The sequence below is a fragment of the Neovison vison genome, chromosome 7, assembly GCF_020171115.1.
Source record: "Neovison vison isolate M4711 chromosome 7, ASM_NN_V1, whole genome shotgun sequence".
Lineage (NCBI taxonomy): Eukaryota > Metazoa > Chordata > Mammalia > Carnivora > Mustelidae > Neogale > Neogale vison.
The window spans coordinates 14,499,094-14,514,331 of NC_058097.1; the positions used below are offsets into that span (position 1 = coordinate 14,499,094).

Sequence of the window (15,238 nt, forward strand, 5' to 3'; positions counted from 1 at the left end):
GATTCAGATTGTGAGGTGTGAGACGCTCACCAGTTGCTGCGGAGACATCTTTCCACAGTCAAGAGCAGATGTAAAGTATCTAATGCTGCTGATGAGGGGGAGGAGGATACAATTATGAAAGACAGCGGTGGGCATAAAGTGCAGCTGGTGGGACGCGGAAGCGCGTCAGAGCTCGGGAGGGTTGTTTCTGTCTCTGAATCGCAGGGAAAAAGACGTGAGGAGGTGTGTGTAGGCGGACTGAGGTCCTGCCTCAGGCGAGTGAAGCAGCCTCCTGAAGTCCCCCATCTCGCGGCGACCTGCTTGACTCAAGGCCCCTACACCTCCGGCCGCCCTTTTTGTCATCTTCTCCTCAAAGTCGCTCACCACAAGATTACTGGCTTCAGCAAAACGCCCAGCCCCATACCGCACCTCAAGAACTCAACGCGCCACAAATTCAAATACGAAGTCTGGAGTCGCACCGCCCCAAACGTCTCCTAGAGTGAGGGAGAGATGGACCAATCAAAGCCAGAATGGCTCCAGACGCTAAAGTTGGTGGGCGTGGTAAAGGGATGGAGGCGGGTGGATACGCTGTTGCTAAGACGACGGCTTCCGGGTGGGAGGGCCGAGGTGACTTCGGACCGGAAGACGAGACTCCGCGGGAAAAGCGTTCCTGTTAGTTGGACGAGGAGCTGTTTGGCTGAGGCAGTTTCCTCAAGAGTAAAGGCGGGCCTGTGCTAGGGTCACGCCACCGGCCTCCGTTTTCTTTACCCTTCTCTGTCACCAAACGATATTCCTGTCCAGTTACAAAGTGCAAGTTGTTTCCCTCAGGTAAGCGTGTGGTAACCCTACCCACTCATTAAATAGGGGTTTATGGAAAGTCTAGTCCACTTTGTCACCGTTGGAGCAGGTACTGAAAAAAGGAAAAAGTGAAAATTTACTATCTTCTTAGAGTGCGGATATTTTACTGCACTGTACACATTTTGTAGTTTTAAAACACCGCGTGCAATTCGACTTACTGTTAAATTTAAATTTCGTTGTTGTTCTTAAATTTAAATTTGGTTCTTCCTGACTGCCAAATTCCATCTTAACCCGGTAATGGAGAAAGACCTAAATTTTCAAATTTTCTGTTAACAGTGTCAAAGATTCTCATACTTAAACTCTTAATCTCCCACAAATCTGAAGGTAGATGGTAAAATGGCCAGGTGTTTTGAGCCTGAACCATTCCAAGAATCAAACTAATTCAGCTGTCTCCTTTCTTTAGGAGAATCATTTTAATCTAAAATAATTGAAGCCAGGTGCTAAACATGGCGCCTTTGTTTCAAAGTGTATCTCATTTGAAGATATTTGTCTCACATAAGTCGTGAAGTAAACCTTGAAATGATAGAAATCAGGCTCTTTAAGGACATAATTCTTCTAAAAAGATTTGCTGCTTTAAAACACACTTTTAAACCACAAGAGTCATTGTTAAATTCTTGTCACCAGTGTCTTTAAGAAAACTTCAGCAAAACTTACCTGCTTATCAGGAAGAATTTAGTTCTCTAGAGTTAAGGCAAGGAAGCATTTTTGAAAGCTTAGATCTATCTGTGTTTAGGCTCCTGCCAACCTCTTAATATTTCATCTTCAGAACGCCCTGCTAATGAGCACTCTTCCAGCAGCTTGGATGAAACATTTTGAATAACTTCCCCAGCCTCTAGGTTAGAAATTTCATTAAATAAAAAATTAAATACATTAGAATGCTTAGGTATGAAACATTAATGAACTGTGTAATACATTCTGCAAAAGAGGAGGCTCTTAAGAAAACATAGGCCACCTGCATTGTGGAGCCATCTAATGTGATGAGATTTGATATATAGGCAAGAGATCAAAAAATGGCCAGAATTTCAAAAGAGAATGTTCAATGAGCTGCTTAACTGCCCTCACAGACCATTTGAAAATAAAACTAAATCTCAGCAGAGACCCAGGAGACTTTAGAGATGAACCAGAGCATCCTTTGGATGTCAGTATTGTACTGAACAAAGTCAGTTGGGCTCTTATTTATCTGGCAGGGAAAAAAAAAATGCCTAAATTTTATAAGGACTTAGTCATTAATACTGTATGGTGACTTAAGTTTGAGAAAAAACTTGAACTCCTTAGATGTGCCTATAACGTGGAAAAAATATGTTTATTCAAATAGTAGATATATTTGTTTTAGTACACTGTTCCTTTCACCTAGATGTCCTTTCCTCTCTGCTTAGTTGACTCTTACTTATCCTTTAACACCTAGGCTAAATTCTAATTTTTTTGAGTTGTAGCCCATAATTAATTCTCACTCCAGACCACCTATAGAATTATAACATGCTCTTTATTTGGCATTTTTGCTTTAGACCTTGTGATGTTTCTCCTTTATATTGACAAATATATCTTACATATAGTTTGCCTTAACCACTAGCTTTTAAACTGCTTAGAATGGTATTTGCCAGTGTACCTGGCAAAATGACTTGAACATAGTAAACATGATTTTGATGTGAAAATGACTAAGGTTAAGGTTAAATATAATTGGTAGCTATATTAGTTTGCTAGGACGACCTTAACAAAATACTGTGGACTGGGTGGCTTAAGCAACAGCAATTTATTTTCTTGTAATTCTAGAAGGTAGAAAGTCCAAGATCAAGTTGTTAGCAGGGTTGATTTCATTCTGAGGCCTCTCTCCTTGGCTTATATAGATGGCCATGTTCTGACTTTGTCTTTGCATCGTCTCTCCTACATGAATGTAAACTGTGTCTTAATTTCTTCTTAAAAGCAGACCATTCATACTGGATTAAGGTCTACCCTAAAGACATTTTTTAAGCTTAATTATCTCTTCAGAGATCTTGTCTTTAAATATGGCTGCATTCTGAGAAGCTGGGGATTAGGACTTCAACAAAGAAATGTGGAGGTTTGGTGGGGGGTACACACAGTCCAGCGCTTACCAATAGCTGGTGCTCAAAAAGCTGAAAAGGTTGGGAGCTGTTGTCTGTCACCAATAGAATTCTTCTGTTTAGACCATTTATATAGACATAAATATGTAATCAGATTAGTGTAAGATAATAGGAAGTAGTAGAGCCTGTGTTAAATCACAGAGTGTCTGCCTAAGCAAAACATTCAAATTAAAATTTGTAAACAAAACACATACCCTAATAATACTAGGCTATGCAAACAAAACTAAAAGACTAATTGGTTTTGGCTTACAAGGGATTGGTTTGCAAAAACTACCAGCATATTATTTAATTTGGAATCTGTAACCTTTTATGATAGATACTGGACATATTAAGCATGTTTTGGCATATCCAAAGGAATTTTCCCCAGATGTCATTGGTTCACACATAACTTTGTATTGAGTACCTGCAGTTGTGAAGGAACTTGACTGAGTGTTGTGCTGTGCTGTGCTTAAAATCCACAAATGTGGCCTCATATATCCAAGACTTACAGAGACATCCTATTTTTGAGATACTTTATTAAATGCATAAGTATGCGTAATTTAGGTTTGTTTTAGTACAGCTTTATCCTGTAAATAAACTAGAACTCAAAAAATTCCTTGTCAGATTATTTGCCCTCATAAGGTCAAGCTTTGCCCTGAAGTACAACTGTGGAAGACATGAGACATAAACAAAGGTAATTATAGTGCAAGATAAAATTGACACTTTAAGAGAATTATAGATAAAGTACTGTGGGAAATTAGAGGAGGAAAAGATTTTTTCCAGCTGAGGTATTTAACAAAGTTAGAATTAATCTTTCCTATGGCACCTGGTACTTCTAATGTAGCATTAGTCAATGTGTTACATGGTAGCTATTTATATATATTCACATTTTTTCCAATATACTCTGAAACACACAAGAACGTCTTGGTCTTTATATGCTCCAATCTAGTGTTCCCCCAAAGTATTAGAGTCACCTGGGGAATTTTATTTTATTTTTTTAAATTTTATTTATTTATTTGACAGAGATCACAAGTAGGTGGAAAGGTAGGCAGAGGCGGGGAGGGGGCTGGGGAAGCAGGCTCCCTGCTGAGTAGAGAGCCCGATGTGGGGCTTGATCCCAGGACCCTGGGACCATGACGTGAGCCGAAGGCAGAGGCTTTAACCCACTGATCCACATGGGTGCCCCACCTGGCGAACTTTAAAAAAAAAAAAACTTCTCAACTCTCTTTCTAGAGATTCTTGGGACACTTGGGTGGCTCAGTCGGTTAAGCATCTGCCTTTAGCTCAAGTCATGGTCCCAGGGTCCTGGGATCGAACCCTGCATCGAGCTCTCTGCTCAACAGGGAGTCTGTTTCCCCCTCTCTCTGTGCCTGCCTCTCTGCCTACTTGTGATCTCTCTCTGTCAAATAAATAAATAAAATCTTTAAAAAATTTTTTGTTTAACTCTATTTCTAGAGATTTTAATTTAATAAGCCTGGAATGGTGATAGAGAATCTATTTTGAAAAGGCTTCTCACTTAATGACTGTGATTATCAGCCCCATTTGGAGCCTCCTGCCCTAGAGCACCTAGTATGTAGTATGCTCTCAATAAATTCTTGTCACATTAAATAAGCAGAGCTGTGACTTAGTAAGATTAATAATACTCCAGTGTGTAGGATGAATTAGAGTGGAAAATATCCTAGAGGCAAGGAAGTACTATTACAGATGTCCAGCTAAGAGATTAAACAGCCCTAAACTAGGGTTAAGTCCATAGAAAAGGAGAGAACCAAATGAGAAACATTGAAAAGGTTGACCAAGCTACAAAATTAGATGATACTTGGTATAATGCACTAGTTCCCAAACATAGTGTGCCTAAGACTTAGATGTGTTTGTTTAAAAGGTGGGTTGCAGGAATCTTGTGTGAAATCCTAGTTAATCCAGGGTGAAGCAAATGAATCTGCATTTTTAACAACCCTTACTCATGATTTTGATTTAGGTTATTTAATCTTTTAATTTAAGACCTCAGTTTAAGAACACACTGATCTGCTGACCACTGTAAGAAAGAAGATTGAAAAATCTAAAGATTAAATCTTGAGTGACAGGGAGGATGATAAGCCATTAACAGATATGCAGTATATGGTTTAGAGGAAAATAAAGTTCATCCATGAACTATTGTGGACATTGCTGCTATAAACCTTAGGGTGCATATGCCCCTTCAGATCACAATTTTTTTTATCCTTTAGATAAATATGTAGTAGTGGGATTTTTTTAAAGGTCTTTCCAGGGTAGTAAAGTAGTAAAGGAAATCAATAATAAGCTTAATTAAAAATTCCCTTTTTAAGAAGTAAAACAAAAGAGTAGAAGGAATTTCTGGAACAGAGTTTTTTAATATAGGCCTTAAAGAAGAAATTTTTTCAAGTAACAGCCTTTCTAGACTTATGAAGAAAATGGTTTTATAAACGTTATCTTATATGCCAACCTTATAAACTATCCCTAAGTACATAAGTAGTATAATAATTTATATAACAGACTAGGATTCAAAATTCAGGTCTACCTTTTAATAGATGAGTATACAATCTTGGTTAAGATCCTGTTAAATAAAATGGAAATGAAATGATACAATGTTAAATATGTGTCTGACATATAATAAAGATTAAATAATAATGACCTATTGAGTGACCTTTTTTAAGTTACTTAATTGTTCTCAATTTTTTAAAAAATATTTTATTTTTTTATTTGACAGAGTTCACAAGTAGGCAGAGAGGTGGGGGCAGGGCGGGGGGAGGCGGTGAAGCGGGCTTCCTGCTGAGCAGAGAGCCCGACGTAGGGCTCGATCCCAGGACCCTGGGACCAGACCATGACCTGAGCCAAAGGCAGAGGCTTAACCGACTGAGCCACCCAGGTGCCCCTGAATTTTTAAGTGTTCTCTGTAAAATAATAATAGTCATATGGACAAAGACATCCATACAGGGAGGTAGGGTTACTAAGATTAGGTTATTAGAAAATTGGAATTGTCAAAGGACTTTGCAATAATATTTAGTACATAAAAACATTCAGTAGATGGCTAATGCTGTTATTCAAAATTCTAAAAGTAATATCACTTATTTATCTGTGTTTTCACAGTCCTTAGAAATACATTCTTCATATAGTCTTTTCAATAGTATTGTGAGATTGTCCCTTTTATAGATGAGATTCAGAAAGCTTGAGTAACTTAGAGCCAAAAGAAGCAGCAAAGTTTTCTCACTCCTAGGCCAGTTCTGTTTTACATGGTACAATATTTGGCATTTAAGTCACAAACCTTATTTTTTTTTACCTTTTTATTTTGAAATTTTAGATTCATATGTAATTGCTAGTAATAGTGTACAGTGGTTCCTTGTACACCTTCACACAGTTTCACGCAATGGTAACTGTATCTTGTATAATTACAGTATAACATCACAACCAAGAAATAGATAGCTAATAGCCTTACTGAGATTTTACCAGTTTTACCTACACTAATTTGTGTGCATGTGTGCATTCTATGCAGTTGTATCTGTGTGTAGATTCCTGTAACCACCTTTATAGTCGAGATACATAACTGTGTTTTCACCATAGGATTTGTTATACTACATTTTTGATAGTCACAGATCTTCCACCTAGATCCCAGTTGCTAAACCCTGGCAACCACTAATCTGTTCTACATGTCTATAATTTAGTTACTTTGAGAATGTTGTGTAAATGCAATAACAGTTGTAACTTTCTGAGATAATTGAGTCTTAATAAAATTTATGTTTATAAACATAAACATATACTATAACATACATAATAAAATTTATGTTTCATTTGTAGCAATTAAAAGTAAAGACATTTTTTCAAGTTTTTAAATTCCAGTTAATGTCCACTGTTATATTAGTTTAAGGTGTACCATATCGTCATTCAGTAATTCCGTACATCACCCAGTGCTCATCACAAGAAGTGCACTCCTTAATCCTCATCACCTATTTAACTCACCCACCCATCCTCCTGCCCTCTGGTAACCATCAGATTGTTCTCTGTAATTAAGAGTCTATTTCTTGATTTGTCTCTCCTTTTTTTCCCCCTTTGCTCATTTGTTCTGTTTCTTAAATTCTCCATATGTGTGAAATCATATAATACTTATCTCTCTCTGATTAACTTACTTCATTTAGCATTCTACTCTATAGCTTCACCCATGTTGTAGTAAACGGCAATATTTCATTCTTTTTTATAGCTGAATAATAATTCCATAGCATGTGCAGATATATACCTCATCTTTATTCATTCTTCAGTCATTGGACACTTGGGCTGTGTCTGTAATTTGGCTATTGTAAATAATGCTGCTATAAACATGGGAGTGCATATATCTTTTTGGATTAGTATTCTTGTATTCTTTGGTTAAATACTATTTTTTTTTAGATTTTATTTATTTATTTACTTGACAGGCAGAGATCACAAGTAGGCAGAGAGACAGGCAAAGAGAGGGGGAAAGCAGGCTCTCTGCCGAGCAGAGAGCCGATATGGGGGCTTGATCCCAGGACCCTAAGATCATGACCTGAGCTGAAGGCAGAGGCTTTAACCCACTGAGCCACCCAGGTGCCCCCAGGTTAAATACTATTTTTAACTTTTCAAGAACCTCCATACTGTTTTTTTCTTTGACTGCATCCCATGGCATTACTGCCAGCAGTACACAAGGGTTCCCTTTTCTCCACATCCTTGCCAACACCAGTTTCTTGTGTTTCTTGTATCTTTGTGTTTCTTGTGATTTTAGCCATTCTGACTGGTGTATGGTAGTATCTCATTGAAGTTTTGATTTGCATTTCCCTAGTGATAAATGATGTTGAGCATTCGTTCATGTATCTGTTGGGCATCTGTAAGTTTTTGGAAAAATGTCTTTTCAGGTCTTCTGCCCATTTTTAAATTGGTGTTATTTGTATTTCAGGTGTTGAGTTGTAGAAGTTCTTTATTTTGGATACTAACCCTTTATTGGATTTGAAATTTGCAGATACCTTCTCCTATTCTGTAGTTTACCCTTTATTTTGTTTATTGTTTTCTTTACTGTGCAGAAGCCTTTTCTTTTGATGTAGTCCTAATAGTTTATTTTTGCTTTTGTTTCCCTTGCCTCAGGAGACATATCTAGAAAAAATAGTGGCCATGACTGATGTCGGAGAGGTTACTACCCATGTTCTATTCTAGGATTTATATGGTTTCAGGTCTCACATTTAGGTCTTTAGTCCATTTTAAATTTATTTTTGTGTCTGATGTAAGAAAGTGGTCCAGTTGAATTCTTTTGCATGTTGCTGTCCAGTTTTCCCAACACCATTTGTGTTTTTTTATTTAAATATTTTTCTTTTTTTAAGGATTTCATTTATTTATTTGACAGAGATCACAAGTAGGCAGAGAGGCAGAAAGAGAGAGAGAGAGAGACGAGGATACAGGCTCCCCTCTGAGCAGAGAGCCTGATGCGGGGCTCGATCCCAGGACCCTGGGATCATGACCTGAGCCGAAGGCAGAGGCTTTAACCCACTGAGCCACCCAGGGGCCCCTCCAACACCATTTTTTAAAGAGACTTCTACTCATTGCATATCCTTGCTTACTTCGTTGAAAATTAACCTGTAACTGTCTGTGTATTTTTGGGTTTTCTATTCTGTTTTATTGATCTATGTTTCTGTTTTTGTGCCAATACATACTATTTTGATTACTACTGCTTTGTAATATAACTTGAAGTCTGGAGTTGAAATATGTCCAGTGTGTTCTTCTTTTTCAAGACTGCTTTGGTTATTCAGGGTCTTCAATGGTTACATATAAATTTTAGGATTGTTTGCTCTAGTTCTGTGAAAAAAGCTATTGATATTTTGATAGGGATTGCATTGAATATGTAGATTGCTTCTGTAGTATAGACAGTTTCAAGATCTTCTTCCAATCTATGAGCATTAAATGTTTTTCCATTTCTTTGTGTTCTTTACTTTCTTTCGTTAATGTTTTATAATTTTTAGAGTATAAGTCTTTCATATCTATGCTTAGATTTATTCCTCAGTACTTTATTATTTTTGGTGTAATTGTAAATGGGTTTGTTTTCTTAATTTCTCTTTCTGCTGCTTCATTATTGGTGTATACAAGTGCAACAAATTTCTGTATATTGATTTTGTATCTTGCCACTATACTGAATTTGCCTATCAGTTCTAACAGTTTTTTGGTGGTGTTTCATGTTTTCTATGTATGGTATTATGTCACCTGCAAATAGTGAAAATTTTATTTCTTCCTTACAGTTTGGTTGCCATTTATTCATTCATTCATTCTCTGCTGTGGCTAAAAGTACTTGAGAGTGGACATCCTTATCTTGTTCCTGACCATACAGGAAAAGCTCTTTTTCCCCCCAATAGACATTATGTTAGTTGTGGGATTTTCCTGTATGGACTTTATTACATTGATGTATGTTCCCTCTAAACCTGCTTTGTTGAGGGTTTTTGTCATGGATCTATGTTGTACATTCTCAGAGCTTTATCTCCATCTACTAAAATGATCATATGGGTTTTGTCTTTTATTGATGTGATGTATCATGGTGATTGATTTGCAGATATTGAAACACCCTTGCAATCCTGGAATAAATCGCACTTGATCACTGTGAATGATTTTTTAAATGTATTGTTGGATTTGATTTGATAGTCTTTTGTTGAGAGTTCTTGCATCTGTGTTTGTTAGTTATCGGCCTGCAGTTTGAGTTTGTTCATTCGTTCTTTCTTTCCTTCTTTCACTGTGTTGTCATTTTCTGATATTAGTATCAAGGTGATACTGGTCTCTCTTTTTCTTTTTTCTTTTTAAATTATTTTTATTAACATATAATGTATTATTAGCTCCAGGGGTACATGTCTATGAATCATCAGGCTTACATATTTCACAGCACTCACCATAGCACATACCCTCCCAATGTCCATAAACCAACCACCCTCATCCTACCTCCCCTCACCCCAGCAGTCCTCAGTTTGTTTTGTGAGATTAAGTCTCTTATGGTTTGTCTCCCTCCTGATCCCATCTTGTTTCATTTTTTTTCTTTCCCTCACAAACCCCCTGTGCTGCTGCTCAAATTCCTCATATCAGAGAGATCATATGATAGATAATTGTCTTTTTCTGATTAACTTATTTCTCTCAGCAGAGTACCCTCTATTTCCATCCACGTCTTCGCAAATGGCAAGATATCATTTCTTTTGATGGCTGCATAGTATTCCGTTGTATATATATACCACATCTTCTTTATCCATTCATCTGTTGATGGACATCTAGGTTCTTTCCATAGTTTGGCTATTGTGGACATTGCTGCTATAAACATTTGGGTGCATGTGCCCCTTTGGATCACTACATTTGTATCTTTAGGGTAAATACTCAGTAGTGCAATTGCTGGGTTGTAGGGTAGCTCTATTTTCAGCTTTTTGAGGAGCCTCCATGCTGTTTTCCAGAGTGGCTGCACCAGCTTGTATTCCCACCAACAGTGTAGGAGGGTTCCCCTTTCTCCGCATCCTCATCAGCATCTGTCATTTCCTGAGTTGTTAATTTTAGCCATTCTGACTGGTATGAGGTGGTATTTCATTGTGGTTTTGACTTGTGTTTCCCTGATGACAAGTGATGTGGAGCACTTTTTCATGTGTCTGTTGGCCATCTGGATGTCTTCTTTGCAGAAATGTCTGTTCATGTCTTCTGCCCATTTCTTGATTGGAGTCTTTGTTCTTTGGGTATTGAATTTGAGAAGTTCCTTATAGATTTTGGATACTGGCCCTTTATCTGATATGTTGTTTGCAAATATCTTCTCCCATTCTGTCAGTTGTCTTTTGGTTTTGTTAACTGTTTCTTTTGCTGTGCAAAAGCTTTTGATCTTGATGAAGTCCAAATAGTTCATTCTTACCCTTGCTTACTTTGCCTTTGGTGATGTTTCTAGGAAGAAGTTGCTGCAACTGAGGTCGAAGAGGTTGATGCCTGTGTTCTCATCAAGGATTTCAATGGATTCCTGTCTCACATTGAGGTCTTTCAACCATTTAGGGTCTATTTTTGTGCATATGGTGTGAGGAAATGGTCCAGTTTCATTCTTCTGCATCTGCATTCTTCTTCCAATTCTCACAAAACCATTTGTTGCAGAGACTGTCTTTTTTCCATTGGACGTTTTTTTCTGCTTTGTTGAAGATGAGTTGACAATAGAGTTGAGGGTCTATTTCTGGGTGCTCTCTCCTGTTCCATTGATCTATGTGTCTGTTTCCATTGATCTTTGTGTCTGTTCCATTGATCTATGTGTCTGGACATCCAGATGGCCAACAGACACATGAAAGAGTGCTCCACATCACTTGGCATCAGGGAAATACAAATCAGAACCATAATGAGATACCACCTCATGCCAGTCAGAATGGCTAAAATTAACAAGACAGTACCATACTGTCTTGATGATGATAACTTTGTAATAGAGCTTGAAGTCTGGAATTGTGATGCCACCAGCTTTGGCTTTCTTTTTCAATAATCCTCTGGCTATTTGGGGTCTTTTCTGATTCCATATGAATTTTAGGATTATTTGTTCCATTTCTTTGAAAAAAATTGATTGTATTTTTGAAAGGGATTGCTTTAAATATGTAGATTACTTTAGGTAGCATAGACATTTTCACAGTATTTATTCTTCCAATCCATGAGCATGGAACATTTTTCCATTTTTTGGTCATCTTCCTCAGTTTCTTTCATGAGTACTTTATAGTTTTCTGGGTATAGATTCTTTGCCTCTTTGGTTTGGTTTATTCCTAGGTATCTTGTGGTTTTTGGTGCAGTTGTAAATGGGGTCAACTCCTTAAACTCTCTTTTTTCTGTCTTGCTCTTGGTATACAGACATGCAACTGATTTCTGTGCATTGATCTTATATCCTGACACTTTACTGAATTCCTGTACAAGTTCTAGCAGATTTGGAGTAGAGTCTTTTGGGTTTTCCACATAAAGTATCATATCATCTGCAAAGAGTGAGATTTTGACTTCTCTTTGGTAATTCGGATGCCTTTCATTTCTTTTTGTTTGACTGCTGAGGCTAGGACTTCTAGTACTATGTTGATTAGCAGTGGTGACAGTGGACAGCCCTGCTGTGTTTCTGACCTTAGGGGAAAAGCTGTCCATTTTTCCTCATTGAGAATGATATTTGTTGTGGGTTTTTCATAGATGTCTTTGATGATATTGAGGTATATGCCCTCTATCCCTACACTTTGAAGAGTTTTGATCAAGAAAGGATGCTGTACTTTGTCAAATGCTTTTTCAGCATCTATTGAGAGTATCATATGGTTCTTGTTCTTTCTTTTATTAATGTATTGCATCTCACTGACTGATTTGCAGTTGTTGAGCCAACCTTGCAGCCCAGGAATAAATCCCACTTGGTCATGGTGAATAATCCTTTTAATGTACTGTCGGATCCTTTTGGCTAGTATTTTGGTGAGAATTTTCGCATCCGTGTTCATCAAGGATATTGGTTTGTAATTCTACTTTTTGATGGGGTCTTTGTCTGGTTTTGGGATCAAGGCCATTTTATGGCCTCATAAAATGAGTCTGGAAGTTTTCATTCCATTTTCCTTCCATTTCTATGTTTTGGAACAGTTTCAGGAGAATAGGTATTAATTCTTTAAATGTTTGGTAGAATTTCCCTGGGAAATTATCTGGCCCTGGGCTGTTTTTTGTTGAGAGATTTTTGATGACTGCTTCAATCTCCTTACTGGTTATGGGTCTGTTCAGGTTTTCTGTTTCTTCCTGGTTCAGTTTTGGTTGTTTATACATCTCTGGAAATCCATCAATTTCTTCCAGATTGTCAAACTTGCTAGCTTATTGTTGCCCATAGTATGTTCTTATAATTGTATTTCTTTGGTGTTGGTTGTAATCTCTCCTCTTTCATTCATGATTTTATTTACTTGGGTACTTTCTCTTTCCTTTTTGATAAGTCTGGCCAAGGGTTTATCAATCTTATTAATTCTTTCAAAGAACCAGCTCCTAGTTTCGTTGATTTGTTCTACTGGTTTTTGTTTCTATTTCATTGATTTCTGCTCTGATCTTTATGACTTCTCTTCCCCTGCTGGGTTTAGGCTTTCTTTGCTGTTCTTTCTCCAGCCCCTGTACGTGTAGGATTAGGTTGTGTACTTGAGATCTTTCTTGTCTCTTGAGAAAGGCTTGTATTGCTATATACTTTCCTCTCAGGACTGTCTCTGCTCTGTCCCACAGATTTTGACCAGTTGTGTTTATTTTCATTTGTTTCCATGAATTTTTTTCAATTCTTCTTTAATTTCCTGGTTGACCCATTCATTCTTTAGTAGGATGCTCTTTAGCCTCCATGTATTTGAGTTCCTTAAAACATTCCTCTAGTGATTGAGTTCTAGCTTCAGGGCACTGTAGTCTGAAAATGTGCAGGGAATGATCCCAGTCGTTTGGTACTGGTTGAGACCTTTGTGACCCAGGATATTACCTATTCTGGAGAATGATCCATGTGCACTAGAGAAGAATGTGTATTCTGTTGCTTTGGGATGGAATGTTCTGAAAATATCTGTGATGTCCATCTGGCCCAGTGTGTCATTTAGAGCCTTTATTTTTTTGTTGATCTTTTGCTTGGATGATCTGTTCATTTCAGTGAGGGGGGAGGTGTTAAAGTCCCCTACTATTATTATATTATTGTTGACGTGTTTCTTTGACTTTGTTATTAATTGGTTTATATAATTGGCTGCTCTCATGTTAGGAACATAGATATTTAAAATTGTTAGATCTTCTTGGACAGACCCTTTGAGTATGATATAGTGTCCTTCCTCATCTCTTATTATAGTCTTTGGCTTAAAATATAATTGATCTAAGGATTGCCACCCCAGCTTTCTTTTGATGTCCATTAACATGGTAAATTGTTTTCCACCCCCTCACTTTAAATCTGGAGGTGTCTTTGGGTCTAAAATGAGTTTCTTGTAGATAGCATATTGGTGGGTCTTGTTTTTTTTAATCCATACCCTGTTTCTTTTGATTGGGGCAATTACCCCATTTATATTCAGGATAACTATTAAAAGATATGAATTTAGTGCCATTGTATTGCTTGTGAGGTGACTGTTACTGTATATTGTCTCTGTTCTTTTCTGGTCTGTTACTTTAAGGCTCTCTCTTTGCTTAGAGGACCCCTTTCAATATTTCCTGTAGGGCTGGCTTGGTGTTTGCAAATTCTTTTAATTTTTGTTTGTCCTGGAAGCTTTTTATCTCTCTTTTGATAGCGGCCTAGGTGGATATAGTATTCTTGGCTGCATATTTTTCTCATTCAGTGCTCTAAATATATCATGCCAATTTTTTCTGGCCTTCCAGGTCTCTGGATAAGTCTGCTGCCAATCTAATATCTCTGCCATTGTATGTTGTAGACATCTTGTCCCGTGTTGCTCTCAGGATTTTCTCTTTGTCACTAAGTCTTGTATGTTTTACTATTAGATGTCGGGGTGTGGTCCTATTTGTATTGATTTTGAGGTGGTATTCTCTGTGCCTCCTGGATTTTGATGCTTGTTTCCTCTGCCATATGAGGGAAATTCTCAACTATAATCTTCTCCAATATGCCTTCTGCCCCTTTCTCTCTTTATTTTTTTTCTGGGATCCCAATTATTCTAATTGTTTAGTCTCATGGTATCACTTATCTCTTGTATTCTCCCCTCGTGGTCCAGTAGTTGTCTCTCTTTTTCTCAGCTTCTTTATTCTCTGTCATTTGGTCTTTTATATCACTAATTCTCTCTTCAACCTCATTTATCCTAGCAGGAAAAGCCTCCATTTTTTGATTGCACCTTGTTAATAGCTTTTTTAAATTTCAACTTTGTTAGATTTTAGTTCTTTTATTTCTCCAGAAAGCGCTTTTATTTCTCCATAAAGGGAATCTCTGATATCTCCCATGCCTTTTTCAAGCCCAGCTAGCACCTTGATAATCATCATTCTGAACTGTAGTTCTGACATATTACCAATGTTCATATTGATTACGTCCCTTGATATCAGTATTGCCTCTTGTTCTTTTTATGGTGTTGTTCTTCTGCCTTGTCATTTTATCCAGATAAGAAAATGTGAATGAGAGAATAAAATAGTAAAAGGATGGAAGTAACCCCTGAAAAATATACCTTAACCAAATCCGAAGAGACCGAAATCGGGAGGAAAAGAAAGGGGGAGAAAAAGAAGTAAAAATAAATAAAGAATGATATATATCATATATATTATTATATATGTATATTATACCAGTGAATAGAACAGAGCCACCAACTTGATTTTGGGTGTATTCTGTTCTTGTAGAAGAGACTATCTTCCAAAATTTTAAAGATGAAAAACAACATATATACAAAAATAAGGGTAAA

General features: G+C 37.2%; 1 long non-coding RNA gene across 1 annotated transcript in view; it reads left to right on the forward strand.

Moving 5' to 3' along the window:
- The first annotated feature begins 636 nt into the window (after positions 1 to 636).
- LOC122911285 overlaps positions 637 to 15,238 on the forward strand; it is a 136,715-nt gene continuing 122,113 nt past the window's right edge. The window contains exon 1 of the long non-coding RNA XR_006385449.1: positions 637 to 807. This is a non-coding gene — a long non-coding RNA (uncharacterized LOC122911285). The remainder of the gene's footprint in view (positions 808 to 15,238) is intronic.